The sequence below is a fragment of the Paramormyrops kingsleyae genome, chromosome 25, assembly GCF_048594095.1.
Source record: "Paramormyrops kingsleyae isolate MSU_618 chromosome 25, PKINGS_0.4, whole genome shotgun sequence".
Classification (NCBI taxonomy): Eukaryota; Metazoa; Chordata; class Actinopteri; order Osteoglossiformes; family Mormyridae; genus Paramormyrops; species Paramormyrops kingsleyae.
Genome location: NC_132821.1, coordinates 21,676,296 through 21,696,568, shown reverse-complemented (window position 1 = coordinate 21,696,568; position 20,273 = coordinate 21,676,296). Strand labels below are relative to the sequence as shown.

The 20,273-nt window shown below is 43.2% G+C and overlaps 1 protein-coding gene across 3 annotated transcripts in view; it reads left to right on the top strand.

Annotated features, from left to right (window-relative positions):
• Positions 1-20,273, top strand: part of cep44 (centrosomal protein 44) — a 98,732-nt gene that overhangs the window by 62,904 nt on the left and 15,555 nt on the right. The gene's annotated exons all lie outside the window — the stretch shown is intronic.

Sequence of the window (20,273 nt, the reverse complement as noted above, 5' to 3'; positions counted from 1 at the left end):
ATTGGAGAGTGAAATAATACGATGTTATAATCAGGTTTTCACAAAATCAGGGGAGCTTTCATATTAACTCCGACCATCCCTGGAGTTTCCAGTTTGTGCTGGTGAACGTCAAATGTCTTGTGTTTGTGAGGGATGATTAAGCACCTGCCTGTCACCAGTCCATTACCATGTAGCGTATCGGGCTTTAACTGGTGCACCATTAAACCCAAACAGCCAGTTTGTTACCTTATAGCATACTGGGCATTCAGCTGCCAGTTTGTTACCCTGTAGCGTATCGGACTTCGCCTGTAGCACCATTAAACCCAGGCGGCCAGTCCATTGCCCTGTAGTAAACCGGGTTTTGACTGTAGCAGCATTAAACCCAAACAGCCAGTTTACTACTCTGTAGTGTACTGGGCTTTAACCAGTGCGCCGTTAAACCCAAACAGCCCATGGAACACACATAGACCTTGGTCCATAAGATCCCTTGGCACCTTGGATGTTTGTTACTAATATTTGGAGGAGAGCGACGTCTCCGATGGCAATACATGGACAAGAGCACCTTGGAACCTTAAAAGTGGCGCTCTGACCACTCTGCTGGCATCGCGCCCCGCTTCATATTAACGTCGTCCTCGTGTAAATATTTCCCTGGTTACTGGCCTCTGTTGATCGCCTTAAATTTTTCCATATTTACACTGTGCCCACAATATTCAATGGGCCTGAATTCTGAATTAGTCTGTAAGCTTTAGCTAAGAGCTGTGCACCATTCATAAAAAGAAAGATAGCATTTATGGTCCTTTTCTGTGTATTCAAATGTTAAAAATGACATCATTTTTTAAGTGCTAGTCAAATAAATACAGCCGTAAAATTCCTAATAGAAAATGAAAGTTAACCCTAGAACAACATATATCTTAGGGATGTAGCATTTTATTACAAATCAGTCAAGAAGATCTCCGCGCAGTATTAAGTTGTGCATTTCTGTTCCGCGTAACGTTGCTTTTTGAATCCCGTAGTGGCAGAACCTGTAACTTTGACGTCATTTGGATTAAGAGATGTGACATTTCTCTCCATGACAACACAATAATGTGGTAACTTAAGGATACCGCCGTCAGTCAGTAAGAATTGTAACCATCAAAGCAAGTGCTTTAATGATCACAGTGGGTTAGCAAGTGACCACAAATCAGCCCACCAGGATTTTCTATGTAGCATAGTTGTTACAGTGACCACTGGCATCCTGATAGCTACGTGTTGCTTCACGAAGGGGCCACGTTAAGTTATTGGTGTTCCCGTGTCGCCTTGGTCACCCTGCCTGTCCCTCACATCTCTCCAGAGCAGGAATGGGTTAATGCCGAATGCCCCCCCACACTCGCTTGTCAGCCTGCTTTCTGCAGCCTCCCTGTGCGCAACTTTCCTGTGGTGTTTGCTGCAGCCCAGCACTGCTGACAGGCCGTACACAGAGCAGGCTATGCTACACCGCTAATAATATCACCCTTGGACCCCATACTCCATCAAGCCAGTCAGTCCCATCATAAACCCAGGAGACTGAATCTGGCTGGCTAACTAGCGTCCGGGAGCGGGATGCACGCGTAGCCGGATTGGCCGTATTCGGGCATGGCTCTCCGAGGTGTCGCATTAAACGGCGTGAGGGTCTAACGTAATGCATGGGCTGTTGTTATTTTTAGAGCATGCCTCGAGTGGCTGTGGATGAACCTCGGTCTTCGGTCCGCACTGGTAACGGCTTGGTCCGGTACGTTCCGCTGCAGGGACCCAGAAAGTCTCTGTGTGGTCTGGGTTTCCTGGAGAGGGTTATAGCCCCAAAACAATGACTAGGCCTGTGACTCTCTACCCCCCCCCCCCCCCCCCCTTAAAAACCTCAATCACTCAGTTCAACTGACCGTAACCTCCAGATTATCTTATAGGATAAACGCTGAACAGGCCGCCTACGTCACAGATGGGGTTGGCTCTTAACTCACCCAGGACTTTGGGTCTATTATTAGACACACCTCGCTGTTTTTGTTCGTCTCTCTGTTTTTATTATCTGCTTCCCTTTGATATTTTATTTGAAGATATAAGAATGAAAGTTGTTCCACGTACAAAGGCTAGTCAATAGATGACCAGATGCACCGGGGGGGGGGGGGGTGTTCTTGTGGTTAAAGACAGACACGCACCCATGTCCCAGATAATCCTGTTTCTCAGATCACGGCCCCTGGCCTTCCCTTCCTCCGCCACATCCCCTTCCAAGAAGCTGGCACGTTCGCGGCCAGTAATTATGACGGCCAAATCCAGTTAACCCAGACCCCAGTAGCCAATGGCTAGAGTGAAATCACATTGGGGATCGAGCAAAACGAATCAGAGGGTGGCCAGCCCAGGATCTGGCGAGCGTCAACTCGTCCCCGTCTGCCGGGCCGCACTTTGGTCTCTGCGCCGAGGCCCACCGCAGCGCCCTGCCGCCATTATTCTCCCGCATGTACATGACGCGGGTAATTTGTGCCGGGCCTGTTTGCTTGGAAATCGGGTTAGGGTGACGGGGGAGAGAGGCTAAGCAGCGGCTGTGATTTAATTAGCGGTGGCGATCGGGGCCGCGCTCCCTGATTTATCGCTTCCTGCCGCTCTGGTGCCTTGCGCCGCCGCACATACAGTACGCCGGGTTCACAGGCACCCCTGCGGCTCGCCGGCGGGGTCACGGCTGACCGTATTTATTTAAACACGCAGAATGTTTCCCCCAGCAATTAGGGAATCCTAAATAGCCGCCTGGCCCAAGTCCCACCGCTAAAAGGAGCGTTTTCGGGGAGGGTCATTGCCTCTGTGTTCCCGGGACACAAGAAAATCGTTTATCTCTCATGACGAAGGGGAAGATGGAGCCGTGAATGGGCCTTTCATCTGCGGCGCACACGCTCGGGGCGGGCGGCAGCATGAAAGCCGGGCCGCGCGGGGTGGCGGCCGTCCTCTGCGTGGCACCATGACTTTGCTAGCCCCCCCAGCATGCCAGCATGCCAGCTCAGAGCTTCCTAATAATCGTCCCGCAATCACAGATCACACGCACGCCGATAAATGCCCAGCCCGCCCGTGATTCCCCCAAACTGCCACACGCGAAATATCGGGCCTAATTACACCGACCCTCATACAGAACCCAGGCTGTCTGTCCCCATCACCACCCCGCAGGCCGACACACATCATTCAGTGACAATCAGCCTCCACGCGGGAGTCGACTTCGCCTGCACACATCCCTGAAACGATCCGGCCGCTGGCACTGCCATATGCAGGTCCCTCTACCAAGCTAAACATTTCCCCTTTATTTCCCACAAACAGTATAAACATTATAAACATTTCCCCTTTATTTCCCACAAACAGTATAAACATTATAAACATTTCCCCTTTATTTCCCACAAACAGTATAAACATTATAAACATTTCCCCTTTATTTCCCACAAACAGTATAAACATTATAAGCATTTCCCCTTTATTTCCCACAAACAGTATAAACATTATAAGCATTTCCCCTTTATTTCCCACAAACAGTATAAACATTATAAGCATTTCCCCTTTATTTCCCACAAACAGTATAAACATTATAAACATTTCCCTCTCATTTCCCACAAACAGTAGAAACATTATAAGCATTTCCCCCTTATTTCCCACAAACAGTATAAACATTATAAACATTTCCCCCTTATTTCCCACAAACAGTATAAACATTATAAACATTTCCCCTTTATTTCCCACAAACAGTATAAACATTAAAAACATTTCCCCTTCATTTCCTACAAACATTATAAACATTTCCCCTTTATTTCCCACAAACAGTATAAACATTATAAACATTTCCCCTTTATTTCCCACAAACAGTATAAACATTATAAGCATTTCCCCTTTATTTCCCACAAACAGTAGAAACATTATAAGCATTTCCCCCTTATTTCCCACAAACAGTATAAACATTATAAACATTTCCCCTTTATTTCCCACAAACAGTATAAACATTATAAGCATTTCCCCTTTATTTCCCACAAACAGTATAAACATTATAAGCATTTCCCCTTTATTTCCCACAAACAGTATAAACATTATAAGCATTTCCCCTTTATTTCCCACAAACAGTATAAACATTATAAACATTTCCCCTTTATTTCCCACAAACAGTATAAACATTATAAACATTTCCCCTTTATTTCCCACAAACAGTATAAACATTATAAGCATTTCCCCTTTATTTCCCACAAACAGTATAAACATTATAAACATTTCCCCTTTATTTCCCACAAACAGTATAAACATTATAAGCATTTCCCCCTTATTTCCCACAAACAGTATAAACATTACAAACATTTCCCCCTCATTTCCTACAAACATTATAAACATTTCCTCTTTATTTCCTATAAACATTGCCTCTTTTTTTTTCTTTTAAACAAAGTCTGAATTCCGCTTGAGCTCAAGGACGGATCAATTGCCTTGCTCTGTGGCCAATGGGACACATCTGGAATTCAAATTAAACAATCAAGGCTCAATTAGGAGTGGCCAAGGTAATTAAGTATAAATGCAGCTCAGGTATAGCGCCGTAGAGCATTTGGGGATATTTGGTGGGTGTGGTCAGAGGGACATTGCTGTTCTTCTCCCGGCAGTTATTTTGGGTATTTTAGTGACATTTCGGCCCAGAGCGTTATAACGTTGCACAGCTAACAGACGCCAACACAAAATGATCTCCCACTTGCATTTGTTTCTCCTTCAGAAGCCCAGAAGTTTAACCTGCTTCGGTGTGGCTATTGCTGATTTTATTTAATGTCGATATTTGGACTGCATCTTCTTCACTGAAATTTGGGGGGATGTCCGAGAGGTGCAGTGCTTTGTAATTATTGCATTGTAGGGACCAGCTTTCCCTATAATGAGATTAAAAACCTGTAGCTTCTTACCTTGCAGGGACATTTTTCAGGTCCCCACAAGGATAACCTTTGTTTTGCTTGGTTACTTATGGTTGATGCTATGGCTGGGTAGGGGTTAAGGTTGTCATTGTTAGGATTAGGGTTGTGCCCATAGAAATCAATGGAGTGTCCCCACAATGATATAGATCTTAATCTGTGTGTGTCTGTGTGTTTAGTGCTGGGGGGGGGGTGACCCTTACAGTGGACACTAAGGTCGTTAGCCCGTCACAAACAGGAACAAGTGTCAGAGGTCCAGCTGTGACCCTCTCCCCCCGGCCTGGACCGGGGGGGGTCGCCTGTCACCTCCCTACGGTTTGGGTTGTTAATGAGCCGGGTGCGGCGTCTGCCAGCTGCCTGAAACAGCCACTAAAGCTAGTGACTGTGATGATTTAGGGAAGCTAACGCCAGGCCAGGCATAATCGTGTTAACCGCGGAGGCCAGACACCCCGTTGTAAAGGCCAATAGGAGGAGCTGGGGGCAGGGTGCTGAGATAAGGACCCCTTTACCTTGGCGGATACTAGGGATCTAATGACAGCCTTTGGGCACTGGGGGGGGTAACAACAGGAGTGGGTTAAACAGCCACTATCTGACTTTATCTGTCCATATTCGCAGACGGAATATAAATGTCGGCGTGATATTTACAGCTACTCCTGGGCCGGGTTCCAGACGCGCCAAGCATGCGAGAACCTTTCTAAGTATCACAGCAGTATCGTAATGTCCAAAATTCAGCCAGAATGTATCTCGTCACTAGAAAGGTTATGGAAATATGCTCTCGCCTCTTTAGCTAGCTGCTAGATGTAAATAAAGATGTTTATTGAATTGTGGAGGACACTTGGATTTGGAGCAGCATAAAGTGTTTTTTAATGGTTCTGAGATTTGGTTAAACTATGAGAGACAGGAAACGCATGCCAGCAACCTCAAACCCTTTAATTATGGACTGTTTTCAAGACTCGGATTTTAGCGGAAGCTGTGCAGCGTGATGGAGTTTGTGTCGGTGTATAATGCGGGGCGGATGGCCAACCGTGCTGGGAAGGACCGATAAGACGCTGAAACTGTTACAGTGAAGTCGGCATGTCATTAGATTTACAGTCTTTAATTTAGATATTTCTTTCTGAGCTCCTTTCAGGCTCACAAAGTTACCAGACTGTGTTTTTTTTTTTTTTTTTTTTTTTATTGGAGTGATTCTGATTAAATATCCGGCTTTAGGGTACAACAGCAATGACCTTCTGGCAACCTTTAAGTTACAGGTCAGTGTCTCCTGCCTCTCTATGCTAGTGGCCAAAACTGTGTGGAAATGCTTCCAATTTTTAGAGATTGCAGAACTTTATTCAACAGTTGCTCCAGTTACTTATTTAATCATTCGAAGCATGTCCTTTGTAACATTCTTTGATTGTTTAGAAACATTATCACCAGTATTTGTGAAATTATTTTTAAAGCGTAATGCCAAAAATGTTAGGTGTTTCCACAATATTGGCCACTAGTGTACACTGAACAAAGCCCATAATCGGCATGTATGAACAGTGCAGTATGAGCAGGACCTGGGATATACATTCCGTGCTCAGTCATTTCCATGATCTCAGTCCCCCAAAGCAAAAAAGCTGATTGAAATTTGATGTAGACCAGACTAAAAGCCCACAGAAACATTTATTTATTAAACATTCATTACATTTATCAGAAACGAAAACCGATTCGGCCCAATCTGGTCTGTCAACGTAATAGGACCCAAAGTGGTTCCCTTAGCGATGGTAGCCCAGGAAACCTGCTGACGTCATCGAGATCGACCCGCACCTTTCCTCCTTGGCCTGTGATGGTCAGATTAAAATGATGCTGATCTGTTTGCCTATCAGCTGGACGAGTCCAGAAAACAGGACTGTTTTGTCATAGGATGAGGCAAATGAACTTGGTACATTAGAGGCATCCGAACAGCCCAAAATGAGTCCCCGGGGGGCGGCAAATATCTCGTCCATGCGGAAGGCCCCTCAGCCTTCTAATTAAACATAATCCTCTCAGGCAGACATGATTTCCTTTGGCACACGGACGCTGAACCACAGACACAGACCAAGGCAGGGACGCCACTGTAAAATATGCCAAAACGGAAATTAAAGCACAGTCTCGGGGGTGGAGGCGGGGTTCATGGGCATGATTTGGGGGGATTTTAATGGGCGAACCCCCCTCCTGTCTTCGTATCTTTACCTCCAGAGTTGTAATGTGGCGTTTCCCCTGTGGGCGGCCATGTTTATCGCCGCTGCTGTTGTGTCTGTGTAAATTGAGTGTGTAAGCGGCATTCTGTTGCCTGGTGCGTAAATCCCATGTATTCTGGTAGTAGGCTTTGTTCATGTTTATAAGCGCATAATGGGAGGCTCCTGGAGGGTCAGTGTAGCTGAGAGGGAGCAGGTAGAGAGGCGCTAAAATCTGGGCACCGCTTTATAATGCGGGAAATCCTTAGGGATTTTCCGTCCCGTCACTGGGGAAACGAAGGCGGAGGAGGCCTGGTCAGAGGCTACAATGGCTGAACAAATTTTATGTTAACTAATGAGGTGTGAAGTATTTCCCCGGGTGAGTGGTACCACCCATAAAGGGGGAGCGAGAGGGCGACCTGCCTGCTGGACGAGGCCGGGCCAGAAACCCAGAAAATGTATCAGTATGGCCACCTTTTTATGGCTTGGACTTTTAATTAAAGGACTCATTGCGTTGATATCTTACATACTCAGAGGCCGGTTGAAAAGTAACTGGTAGTTTTGTTTTGTTTTTTTTTTGTATTGGACCTGGCACAGGTGGGGGTGCAGGTGAGTGAGCGCCATCTGATTGGCACAATCTGCACATGTGACTCCTGGCCATTTTCTGAAGCACGCCTACACTGACTTTTTCGGCACCCCTGTCATTCTTTTACGGGACGAGACCGGGGCCTCTGGCATTTTTTCTTTTTTACTTGCAGACATGTGCCCCCCCCCCCAACCCCCCCAACCCCCATTAGCTGGAAGTCATTAGCATGAGAGGCTCAACAGTAGGACCACGCTGACATTTCGAGTGCCCGGCGGCTTGAGGTGGATCACAGGAGGCCAGACTGCCCCCCCCACCCCCACACACCCCCCCACACCCCCAAAATGAAGTACTTTTTTCCCTCTTTTCTGAGAGCTTCGACTGTCACGCTTTGACCTCAGAAGATCAGGGCAGCCACAACGAAAGCCCCGCCCACAATAGCTCGCTGTCGGCCTGTGGCCTGTACTACGAAGCGGGGTTACTGGCTTATCGGGGTAACTTGTCGGATTTAAGGTACCACAGTTTCATAGTCGTTCACTTACATTTTGCCCAGACTACCTTAAATCCGACAAGTTACCCCGATAAGCCAGTAACCCCGCTTCGTAGTACAGGCCCCCGGTCTCCGTGGTGTGCTGGGACTTTCAAGCTCGATTTTATGCGTCTCCCCATGTTTCGAACAGCACAAACGGGGTGATCATGCCAACCCCCCCCACCTCATGTCACTGAGTGGATCACAGGAGCAATGCAGGTATCTCAGACGGCCGGACCATGGGAGCTGCTGGCACCGTGGCAGCCTTTATGTGCGCCCCCCCCCCCAAACCCCCCCCTCCCGCCCTGGCTCCCGTCAAAGCTCTCTCCCCCTTTCCGGCGTCCACATGAGGTCACCGCTTCCCTTGCTCTGATATAGACGGCTGTACACAACCCGATTGTTTTGCGTGTGCTTGCTTGCGTGTGGGGGGGGGGGGGAGAGGGCAAAACAGATTAAGCGTTTCTCAGCCAGATCGACGCTCCAGCTTTCATGACTGTGGACAGAGGAACAAAAAAAAAAAAACCAAAGCGTGAAAGGCCAGCTGCTCGAAGTGTTCCTGAAGCTTAAAGGCTTGTTGTTCTCCTTGTTTCCCCGGTCGTCTGACCCGTTACGCCGGATTTATTATCAGGCTTCGGGAAACAGGCCATTATCTTCCCCTCGCCAGCTACACGAAGACGCGTTCCCAGCCACATAAAAACGCCAAGGCCCCCTCTGCCTGTTGGTGGTCCCGCCTCCAACAGCAGCCAGTAACTGGGAGAAGGCCCCTTTTGATTGGTTTTTGCACCAGTGGGCCATCGAGCAGAGAGGAACATCAAACGGTTCTGGTGCAGGCAGGTACCCAAGCTCCTTTTAAGTCGCCAGTGGCCTACATCTGGACCGGCCATAAAACTCTGACCGCCGCGACTTGGGGATGACGGATTTAATGCAGCGCTCCCGATCCGAATCGCCCCCACCCCCCATTTGTTCCGCGCCGATTTGTCGACCATGCCGTGAGCAGTAATCCTTTATCTCGTTGCTCCCCTTAAAGGTGACAGTCTCGTTGCATTTTCCTATCGTTCAGCTTCCCCTGGTGTCCTCTCGATCCCTAAGGCTGCTGTCGGAATATTAAGATCTGCTCGTCCTTTGCTCCGTGTTTCACAGCAGCTAAGGCGGCCAGTAGCGTTTCTAACTGTGTCATCATAAATTCAAAGGCTATTACATCAGCCTTCAACGTATCTGATATGTGAGAGAGTTTACTAATAAAACAAAATAGAGGCTTTGACTTATCGCTGTCAAACAGTGTTGGGCATTTCAGGTCCAGAAACTACAAATCCAGATCAGGATTTTGTTTCTACCAACCAGCTGAGTACTCTGTGGCTGTGACTCTTTATGTTTAACTGGTCGGTAGAAACAAAATCTTGGACTGGATTTTGAGCTTCTCGACCTGAAATGCACAACTCTGCTGTTGAATGTGTGGCTGCTATTTCTGTTCAGGCTGCTGATGCCCCTACTGATGTTGCCTTTTCTTTGCCGCCGTCGATGCCGTTGCCCTGCCTGACGTTCGCTTGCTTTGGACTCTGGCTGTTATATACCGGCCTTTCCCTGACTTGTCATTCCAATTTGGATATTCAAGAAAATTGCTGGTTAAATTTTATTTAGTACTGCCTTGAATGACCCCAGTGCCTCTACCGCAAAAACCTTATTCGAATTTACGAACATGTTCAAGTCGAGAACAATGTTCTTTGTATTTTGGTGTTCGTCTGTGGTTTTAGGCTAACTGACTTCCCCCCGGTATTGTAAGGGGAGTTTATGATGCCACCTAGTGGTCTCGAAAATCCCTCTTGGCACACAAGCCGCCAAAGATTAAGCGTCCTTTAGATTTAAACCCTGATACACGCGTCCCGAATTAATCACCATAACGGCAATTTCAAAAGAGAAGTTGAAATAAACCTTCACACATTCGTATTTCACCCGTTTAATTTTAGAATATACTTTCACTAAACCCTCAAAGCAACTGACCTTTAGTAATGGAAAAATACAAAAGCGACTGAAACATTTTTGTAATTTTCCCGAATGACTGAAAAGGAAAAAAGAATAACGCAGCTTCCCATTACTAAATATTGAGCTCCGCGGTCAAATTGAATTCTTCTGCTGTGAAGCGATGATGAAAACGCCCCCCCCCCTCCCCAAGACCAAAGGCATGGTAAAAAAGAAAAAAGAGAGAGAATGTCTGCATTAATTTGAAGAGATAATCTTTTTACGGATATTATGATACCAGATGTGATCGTGAATTAATCAAGTTACCGAGGCACTGGGATCTCTGTCCTGTTTTGTGTCAAAATATTATATTGGTATTTATGTTATAATCAAATTCGGATAAACAAAATTTTGTAATCTGCAGGAGGCATAGTCAACAGCTCAGCATTGCTTTGCATTGCTCATTTAGAATTCTAGACAGTAACACACCGTATTCATATTGAAATACGAAACTTAAAATAAAATTAAAAAAATCACGTTCTTCATATGGGTGTATAGTAAAAGAAATTACTCTATGGGATAAGAATGAATAGGTTGCAGATAGATTCTACGATTTGAACAATACGCTTATAACTAAATACATCTAAAATATTTTACGTTCGTTTATACGTGGCTAATTTGCACTAGAAATTCAAAATGTATTTTTAACATCCCTCGATTTATTTTAGCATTTCTTATAATAATTTTATACGGATCTAATGGAACTTACTTACTGGTGCAATAATAAATTACTAGGTAATTTTAAAGCATTTATATGCAATTAATGGTGCCGCTTCGGGCCTATACTACGGACCAGCTCTCCGTACTGCGAACGTGATGGCTGTCTTCTCAAGGCAGCATATTTATCATAATTTATTTTCGGATATTCTAAATTTACCGGCTTGATTAGCGTTGTGTAAACAGCCTGGTAGCGCGCTCCCAGCCGGACACTGGGCCTGGCGGCCTTGAGGCAGCGCGTCCCTCGGCTTCTCCGAGCGGCCTGACCCGTAGGAGCGGCCCGGGCCGCAGCCTCCACGGGACCCCGGCCTGATAAGTGCCGGTAATGACCCTTTCATCTCGCTTAGCTTATCGGACTGCGTGAGTAATAACGGGAAACGATTTCAGAAAACAACTTATTTCATGTGACAGAATTTTTATGTTATTTTGTGCAATTAATAGCTCAGGAACAGTAGAAGGTATATTCTGCAGATGTAAACGACATGATGCCCGCACCGTCGAGCTCAAACAACAAAAAAAAAATGCATGTAATCCAAACATATGATTTAGAAGACACCGTAACTGTTTACATTGGAGTAAAATGCACCACCTTGCAATATAAAGGTCTACAACAATAATGCACGTGTTAAATGCTGTAATCATTAAATATCCCGTTCAAACCTAATGCCAAAATACGTTACAAACAAATTCGTAAATACGCACATAGGCTATAACAAACTAACTGGTGAAAAAAAACAAGAAAAAACACTGTGTAAAAATAATTACTTTAGTGGTGTTCCACAATTATGATTTTTTTTCATTAAAATGCAGAACATCTCTTAAAAACACAGGCCTGCCTTAATGCCAAGTATTATGTTAATGACTGTAATATTGATAACAGAGAATATTTCTTACCTCTTTCTTACTGATTTTACGAACAAATACAACATTTGAAATGTTTCCATGTTAAAAACATAAAAATTAATACTGTGAAATATATTAATATTTTTACACAGCCTATATGCATCTTATGAGATATTTGACGGGCACAATATTCATTTTTTATATTTAGGCTTATATTTTACGTATTACTTTTTTACCTAAATTATATGCTCAAATTCGAAAGATGTTATTTTGCAGACATGGCGCAGGCTGAAACGGAATGATTGGCGGAGCAGACTGGGTCTGGGATGAGCTCCGAATCGCGGTTAAGGTCATAACTCTCCCGGCGTTGCGGTAGTTCGTCTGTCTGCCCCTCCAAGTCCCTCATTATTAGGTCCTTGCCTGAAATTAGCGAGCTGCCTTTCGCCGCCCATTGATAAATGATTTAGACACTGTGCTGATGACATAGTAATTCACCTTTTTTTCAGGGATGGAGCCGACTAGGGCGAATTTTTCAGCGATGGCGGGGCGGAGGGGGGGACACGGGGGGAACCTGCTTTTTGTCACGGTGCTCGGAGGGGTGTAAGGTCCGGCTGTGGGAATCGCCCTGACTTACCGTATGAGACAAAAACGGGACTCCGCCTGTGATTTGACGACATAGGAGGCTATTTGGTTGATATTTAAAGGATTTTATAAAATTCTGCGAAAATGCAACATTCTGCTCTACACCGTGTTGTGAAAAGTGTACGTGCTCCTTTCTGATTAGAAGTGTGGCGGGGACGGGGGCGGTGGGATCCAGACAATGTAAAACACCACCTACAGAGCCTGCTTTGATCAAGCAAAAGTGCAAATGTAAATGTGTGCATTTCATAAGTGTTGCCACCTCCAAGCTTTTACGAACACACCTTCGGTTTTTACAACGCAGTAATGTGTGAAGTGGACGGAGGCCTCGCTGCTGACCAGAGCCAATTAGAAAGTAACTCGCACCGATAAGGGCAAATTACCACGTAATGGGACAATTAATCACGCTTCGTTTTATGCGTTTCGGTAGCCAGACACCAGAGCTGTTCATCGTTACATGTTCCGGCACTGAGCACCTTGGTCCTAATGCACATATAAATATACACGCCCCATTTATAGTCACAACACTATTCCATATTGTAACCATAAGAGAAACAGGGATGGAATCAACTGTAAACCCGAATGTTGTTGTTTTTAAACAAAACTCTAGATCTCGCTCTTAATTACCTCCAATGACTGGTGTAATTTGTGCAATTGTCAATTAAATAACGAAAACAAACCCCCAACTATCTATCATTAAAAGAGAGCGGAACAGTGGAAGTGGGAAAAGGTGACTTTACTCTGCAGACGATTCGGTTAGTTGTGAATTCAGTTTATAAGTGAATTGTCATCAATGACAACAATGCTGAGGACTTACAAAAACATAACAGGCACATATTTTTCCTATAAAACACGGAGCGGGGCAGCGTTAAAAGTCGGTCTGTGTTTCTCAGGCTGGGTTTGCCCCTAAAGATCAAACAATTTGACATTGGCGAAACGCGGACCGCCAACGGGGCGCTCTGATTGGCGGCCGGGGCGGTGTTATGACCGCGTAATTACGAGTCATGGACAGATGCATTAACCAGGTTCAGCGCTGGAGCCACTGGATATTATTTCAGCCAGAAGGGCAGAGGAGCCACAGCCTTCCCCAGGAGAGCGCTCGCTGGACCCCCACTCCATGGCTTCATCCAGTGGTCTCTTTTGTCAACGGGATATAGAACTGAGGGCGGGGGGTTGTTCTGAGGAACGAGCGAAGTGTGGGAAGCTGGCATCCAGCTGAGGTTTGTAGACACCGTGAAGGACCAAAATTGGCCCATAAGCCTTGGCCATCACACTCGCACAACCCACCGCCCCCCACCGTTCCTTGAAAACTCGAACGCTCTCTGCCGAGCAGGCTGATAATTGGCACTCAAACATAAAAATCGCTACTCCCATAAGAGAACGCGGATCATGTTGGATTTCTCCAGATGAAAGCACTTCCTGACTACCTTTTTAGCTGGCTCATCTCCGTTACAGAAACACGTTTAGCGTAACACTCGGTAATTTAAGCCTCTCCGGGTCTTAAGAAAGACTTTCCCGCATTTTGTGGGATTTGTAGTTTTTGAAAAGTGTATTGAATAACCATAAAGTGAAATGATGACTTCATTACTGCACCATATTGGCTAAAGTTCTTCCACTTTCGGAAGACCTGGACTGAACTGGGGGGGGGGGGGGGGGCTATATCCCAGCTGAATACAAGAATGCATAAAAGAGCCCCCGCTGTCAGAGGGAAAGCAACACCTTGAATCTCAAAATTCTGACCCCAAAGATCACCTTCAAAACAAATACTCATAACTGGCTGTCCTCACTCGACTGACACACGGACTGGAGATGAACTCTGACCTGTGGAAAATGAACAGAATACAGCCTTTTCTGCAATATTCCCAATTTTTAAACTCGTACCATATACACGTATGAAATCAGTAATGCTTTTTTTTTGTTATTTTAAACGCCTAATTGTTTTATAAAATGATTCATTCCCGATTACGCTTTTCATTACGCTTCAGTCTAGGAGGGGATCCTGGAGCACAATTCCCGGCGCCGATTTGGTACCAGTATCATGCTTACTGTGTTTCAATAAAAGGAAACTGATTATTTATGCATATATGCAAACTTCCGTCCGTCGTGTTGATTGGTGTTGTGTGAATTAATCTAAGGCAATTTAACACAACTAAATTGATATAATTTGCCACAGTTAAAACGCCAGTCTTACTTATTCAAAAAGTAAATAGTTTAAATATTTTATAAATTAGTTTTATTAAAACTCATCCGTACATATACAATGCACGATAGCAAAACATCAATTAAAATATTTTCGTTTTATCCTCGCAAACACTGTTATTGCGGCCAGAATTACAATCCAATTAGCACTTTCTTTTGTTAGTGTATAGCGTCAAGTGATAAAGAATACTATGAAAGACAACGGGATTAAATGAGGACCAAATTGATATTGCAGTGACAGGTTGTGTGAAATATTTAATCGGGCACTAGTGCAAAACACCGAAAAGACTTCTTTTATAACATTTCTAGTCTTCTTGTGCTACAATTTAAACATGTATGGCGGATAACATAAGTTACCCTGGGTTCAATAAAACGTGGAATACACTAAACTCGCTCATCGTACATATTTACTATCCTCCAAGTGACTTTAACACAAAACACCGTATGAGTTCATTTCATTTCTGTATTTCCCACATTGTGAATAATTGGACATTAGTGGAAAATATCATTATACTACACGTTAAATTACATACTTATTAATTGCCCACAAATCATGACAACCGTTTGTGGTACTTCTGTTGTTATGATAAAAAAAAGACAATGATTTTTCCCAAACTCTTCATGTTAAGTCAGCTTAACGAATATGAAAAGCACTTTCAGCAGGTACAATGTCGTCTCGCGGCTTTATTTTTTGCACCGGCTCAGAAAGAAAATTTCAGGTGTTATAAAGCGGCCAAGTTAAGGGTTATAAAGAGCGCACTGACTCCAGACAGGAAGACGGCAGCTGTCGGGATCAGCAGGTAAGATGTGCAGCTCAGCTGGGCGCGTCCGCGCTGCCTGCCTTACTGTCCCGCTTACTTCCAAAAATTTAACTTGATGAACCGATTCGCGGTCTGAGGAGCAGATTAACATATTTTAAGTGCTTTTGTTATTTAGCATATAATTAAAAACGAAATTAAACGTATTTTATGTTATCTTGGTAACTCATTCTAGTAAATAGCATTTACCCATTATGTCTAACGGGTCAATCTCAATTGATATTCAACGCTTACTTTTATTTAATAACAGTGACAATGGCCATTTTGATATTGACTTTCGCTTGAAGGATTATCAAAGGGTAGGTGTATTAAAACTTAAATTCTGAACACGAATATACGTTGGAGCTACAATGTAATGTATGTCAAATAGGCCTATTACCGGTTTGGTCTTCTAAATTAATTTAGATAATCATTTTAACCCAGCATCAACAACGAACTTTAGAGTACAATAAGCTCTGCGGTTTTCTTTATTTTTAAAATAAATCCAAACGTTTCCCTTTACAGCGATAACACACCATATACGATATTTATATAAATACACAGGCTAACTTAATTTGTTCAGTATACAGGTCACATTTTCTCGTTAGTATAGATAAAAAAAAAAGTTAAATATCGTAAATGTGAAGTGTTATATGGTCGTTATTATTGCAGTAACACGAGTCCCCTGAATTAACATATTCAGAAGTTCGAAGGGTTCCTAAACGATATTTATCTACACAGGTCATGCATTTGGAGGATTTAATTTGCAATGCAATGATATATAGCTGAGGAAGCTGGCCAGCATAAACAGGAATTTCTTCCTAAAATCGTGGACCTTTTTAAAGGTGGATTGCAGCGGAGGCGCCCGTCTGCGAAGGTACAGGAAACAATCAAACAAACAGAGGCGCTTCTACTTTCAAGCCGGTCTCTGGGACTCGTACAGATTATGAGTAAAGACACCACTAATGACACTACAACGTAAAACCCACCAGCTCCGAGTGCCATGCTGAAAATGGCTGCTTGACTCACAGAGCGGCGGCTTTTCAAAGTTTTTCGAATTAGATAAATATTTTAGACAGAAACACATGTAAAAGTTGTTCTATATGACTTTCTGGCCATATATTAACTTTTATTTGAAAGTATTTGTCTGCAAAGGCCAAATCGTGAAATATACTTTTAAAAGTGTATATATATATATATATAATCTTCTGAAGCCGAACCAACCAATATCATAAGCGTGAGAGTGTTTTCTGACGCTGCGGTGAAGTGGCCGTATTTGACTCGTAAATACAGGCCTCGCGTTTGAATTCAAGTTCAAGTCATTCACTTGATTTCCAGATATTTTCCAGCGGATAATCTAGAAACAAAACACAAAAAACAACCAGAGCTACCACTGTCTCAGCTAACTCCATGAAAGACGCTTTCCCCTGACATTCGTTAAGATGTTTTAGACATCAAACGAATCGTACAGCCATAACAGCTCAATATTCTCCTCCCATTAATGTTAATGCACTAATAAAATTGTATCATAAACCGTTGAAACTACAACTTAAATCACCATTAGGGCTACATATTAAATGGGCAATATTGGGAATGGAAAATGTTGTAAATTCTTAATCGTCTCCAAGCTCCGCATCTGCGTATCATTCCGATAAAATGATGCATTGCGTGAGACTAAGGGCAGGGAAGGCGCCAAAAACCGTTTTAAACCGTAGGAATAAAATCCTTAGCACGATTTCCTTTATCAAAACGCTTAAACATCTTTATTTTGCCGTTTTACATTTCGGAAACGTGATGTCATGGACTTTTGTAGAATTGTTAGTGGTTTTCTGAGTATGGTAATTAAAAGAGGATGATAGCGCTGAGCGTGTCCCGCTGCAGACTGCACACCTTAGCGCTATGCCTATACGAGAAACATTTTATTAAACGAGAAAACAATTTTGTTCCTTCCTTTTCCTTTGTTTTCATAGTAGATGTTTGATTTTATAATATACTATAGAAATTAAATTAGTTTTTACCCATTTTAAAAGAGGTACTATAATAATGATGATAATAATAATAATAACAATAATAATAACAAAGCAATAATGATGATAATAATAATAATAATATTAAATCAGACTTTTTAACATCAAGTTCATTAATTGACCACTTATTAAACTTACAGGCTTACTTTTCAAATGTTTCTTACGTAACAAACGAAAAGTACTTATACTAAAATTACGCTACCGCTAATACATGTCATTTTGCCGCTAATATGGGCCTAGTTTAATTTTGACTCTCTTTGCGCAAATAATTTGCGGAAGCTGTGTCAGAGTTGGTCTTCCTCATCAGGCAGAAAATAACCCGGATACATGAATGCTAACGCGTTCTTAAATGGATGCCCAAATTCAGTAAATTTAAGAAATTTATATAAACTTCATTATCCTGTAAATAAGTTCTAACAGTCCTAAAGTTCTCAAATATGTTGTAAATATGTTTCTCTCCAATTTTAAACAACGTTTAATGATAGATCTACTTTGGCTCTACTTTGAATGAGATGAATACAATGTATTGTATATTATTAAAGTGTCTATAATTGCTTAAGGTTAAAGTCTAAAATTATTGCATTATTGCACTCATGATAAGATTCTGTAATTGTTTTGTAAAGTAAAAAATATATATATTAAACTGATAACAGCAACAACTCACTGCGACCCTCGACTAGATGACTTATGGCTATGGAAACATCTGGATGTTTTGAAATCACTGACATTAGAACCCGATCGACTATTATTATTATTATTATTATTATTATTATTACTACTACTACTACTACTACTACTAGGCTAATGAAAAGTAGTGTCGCTATTGCTATTTCCGTTATTTTTTTTCAGGCAGGAGGTATCGTGTCGTTGTTAAGTTTAAAATTCTGTTTGACATATTATTTTTTTAATATTTGTTTTATGATATTCTAGAATTTTACCAATAATTGGAAAAATTAACGCAGAAACCCTGCAAGCGTGTTGGATGCCGCCGATCGGGCGCATTCCCGTACTGATTGCAGTCCGACTAAAAGCGATTTGCTGTCAGAAACGTGAGGACGTTTTGCTTGACATGTACCCGACACCGATGGCACGGTTTGTTTTTGCGCAGAGCTGCAGGCCCTCGTGGGCGACAGCGTGGCGTCCCCTGCCATCAGGCCGCAGCGTTGACAAACAGCAGCGACGCTGACCACGAAGACGTGAACTCATCGATCACATGGAATCAGACTGGACCCCGGTGTCAAGCCGTCCTGGGAAAAATAATTTTACCTGTATAAACAACATCCACCCACGAGGGGAAACCCGCTAATAACTCTCCCTTTGCAGAGAGAGAACATCAAAGGGAAACCTATTTGGACAATTCTAATTGGGCCGGTTCAAATCAAGTATGATGGTTTGTTATCCATAAAACAGGCGGAAGTAGCTGACTGAAAATCGAAACTGAGGAATAAATAAAATAACCTGTGCAAAGTTCCACAAAAACACCGATAACCGTGATGCACAAACATTTTAATAAAATGAACATGGGCCTCTTCGATACCGGTAAAATAAGTCACTCTACATAGACTAGCCATTTATACTGGAAGTTATTTTCATTAGCATATGCAGAGTAAACATCAAACTAACTTTAACTAAACGAAACACTGCTGATTTGACGCGTTAAAACACCACACTGTAATATATATGTTATGTCGTAACCGCAGACTATTCTGAAAGAACTTCACTTTAAAAAGCATCTGAATTGCTTGTCTGTAAGCGTTCAGATGTCTAAGTATTCAGATCTCATCATAATTATAATGTTGAGTTGGTGTAGTCACACTATTTCTTTTGCCTGAAGTGTGACATCCCCCCCATGATTGATTTAATGTGCGTTTGGTGAAATACGGATTGTGTCTAATCTGAGCTTTCATGAAGATAAATCATTAAACTCGCCTGTGAGATACATGTTCGCTTATCATCAATCCTTTTGACATTTCGTCCTTTTAGAGACAACAGGAAGCTGGACGTGGCTGTTAAAACTGATGGATGTCAACTTGGACCGTCTTCAAACTGACGGCTCCTTGGCTCCTCTTTGACTAATCGGTCTAACAGACTCGCTTTCATCGCGCTCCCCGCTTTACCGCCGTAGTGGTTTAGAGGCTGTCACAATTAAGCGCTAAAGTTTGGCATGAGACAAAAAATAGTATGTTTACCGAGTTAATTGAAGGGTGTCGTGGTTAAATTGATGGAGTGAAACTGAGGATACGTATTTCACCAGAAAGACCATATCGAAGGGCTGTTTGGGGTCAACAGATCCCTCAGCTGCGCTTTTGGCATGCAGTTCAGTGATGTCAGGCATCCAGTCAATAGCAGCAACCTACTGGGTGCTGAACACACAACCAACTGCTTGTGGCGGGTCGCAATCTCAGAACCTGCCAAGGCACAGCATAAACTGCTATTATCTTAACATCTTAAATGAGCTGAAACATGCAGCCACAGACAATGATCTGAGGATGATTTCTAGTCACACAGGACAAGGATGCCTGATTTCTGATTGGAGGAATGAATAAGGAGGTGTGGCCTCCTGGTGCTACAGACCAGGCATTACTGAGCCTTGGCATCGAGGCCACAGAGAAAAGTGATTTTCCATCCCAGCTCGCAACGTTTCTGATTTTACGTGCCCTGGTGTTGTGGCTGTCAGTTCATTATTCCTGTCTACAGTAACATTTTTATCTGAAGTCATACAGCTGGACAGTTTATGGCTTTTAAGGTGATTAGCTGTGCATTTACTCAGTGAGACTAATTGTTGCTATCTATTAATGATGGTGGACGGTTTGCTGAGGGTCAGTTTAACCACGACACTTTGAAATGAACT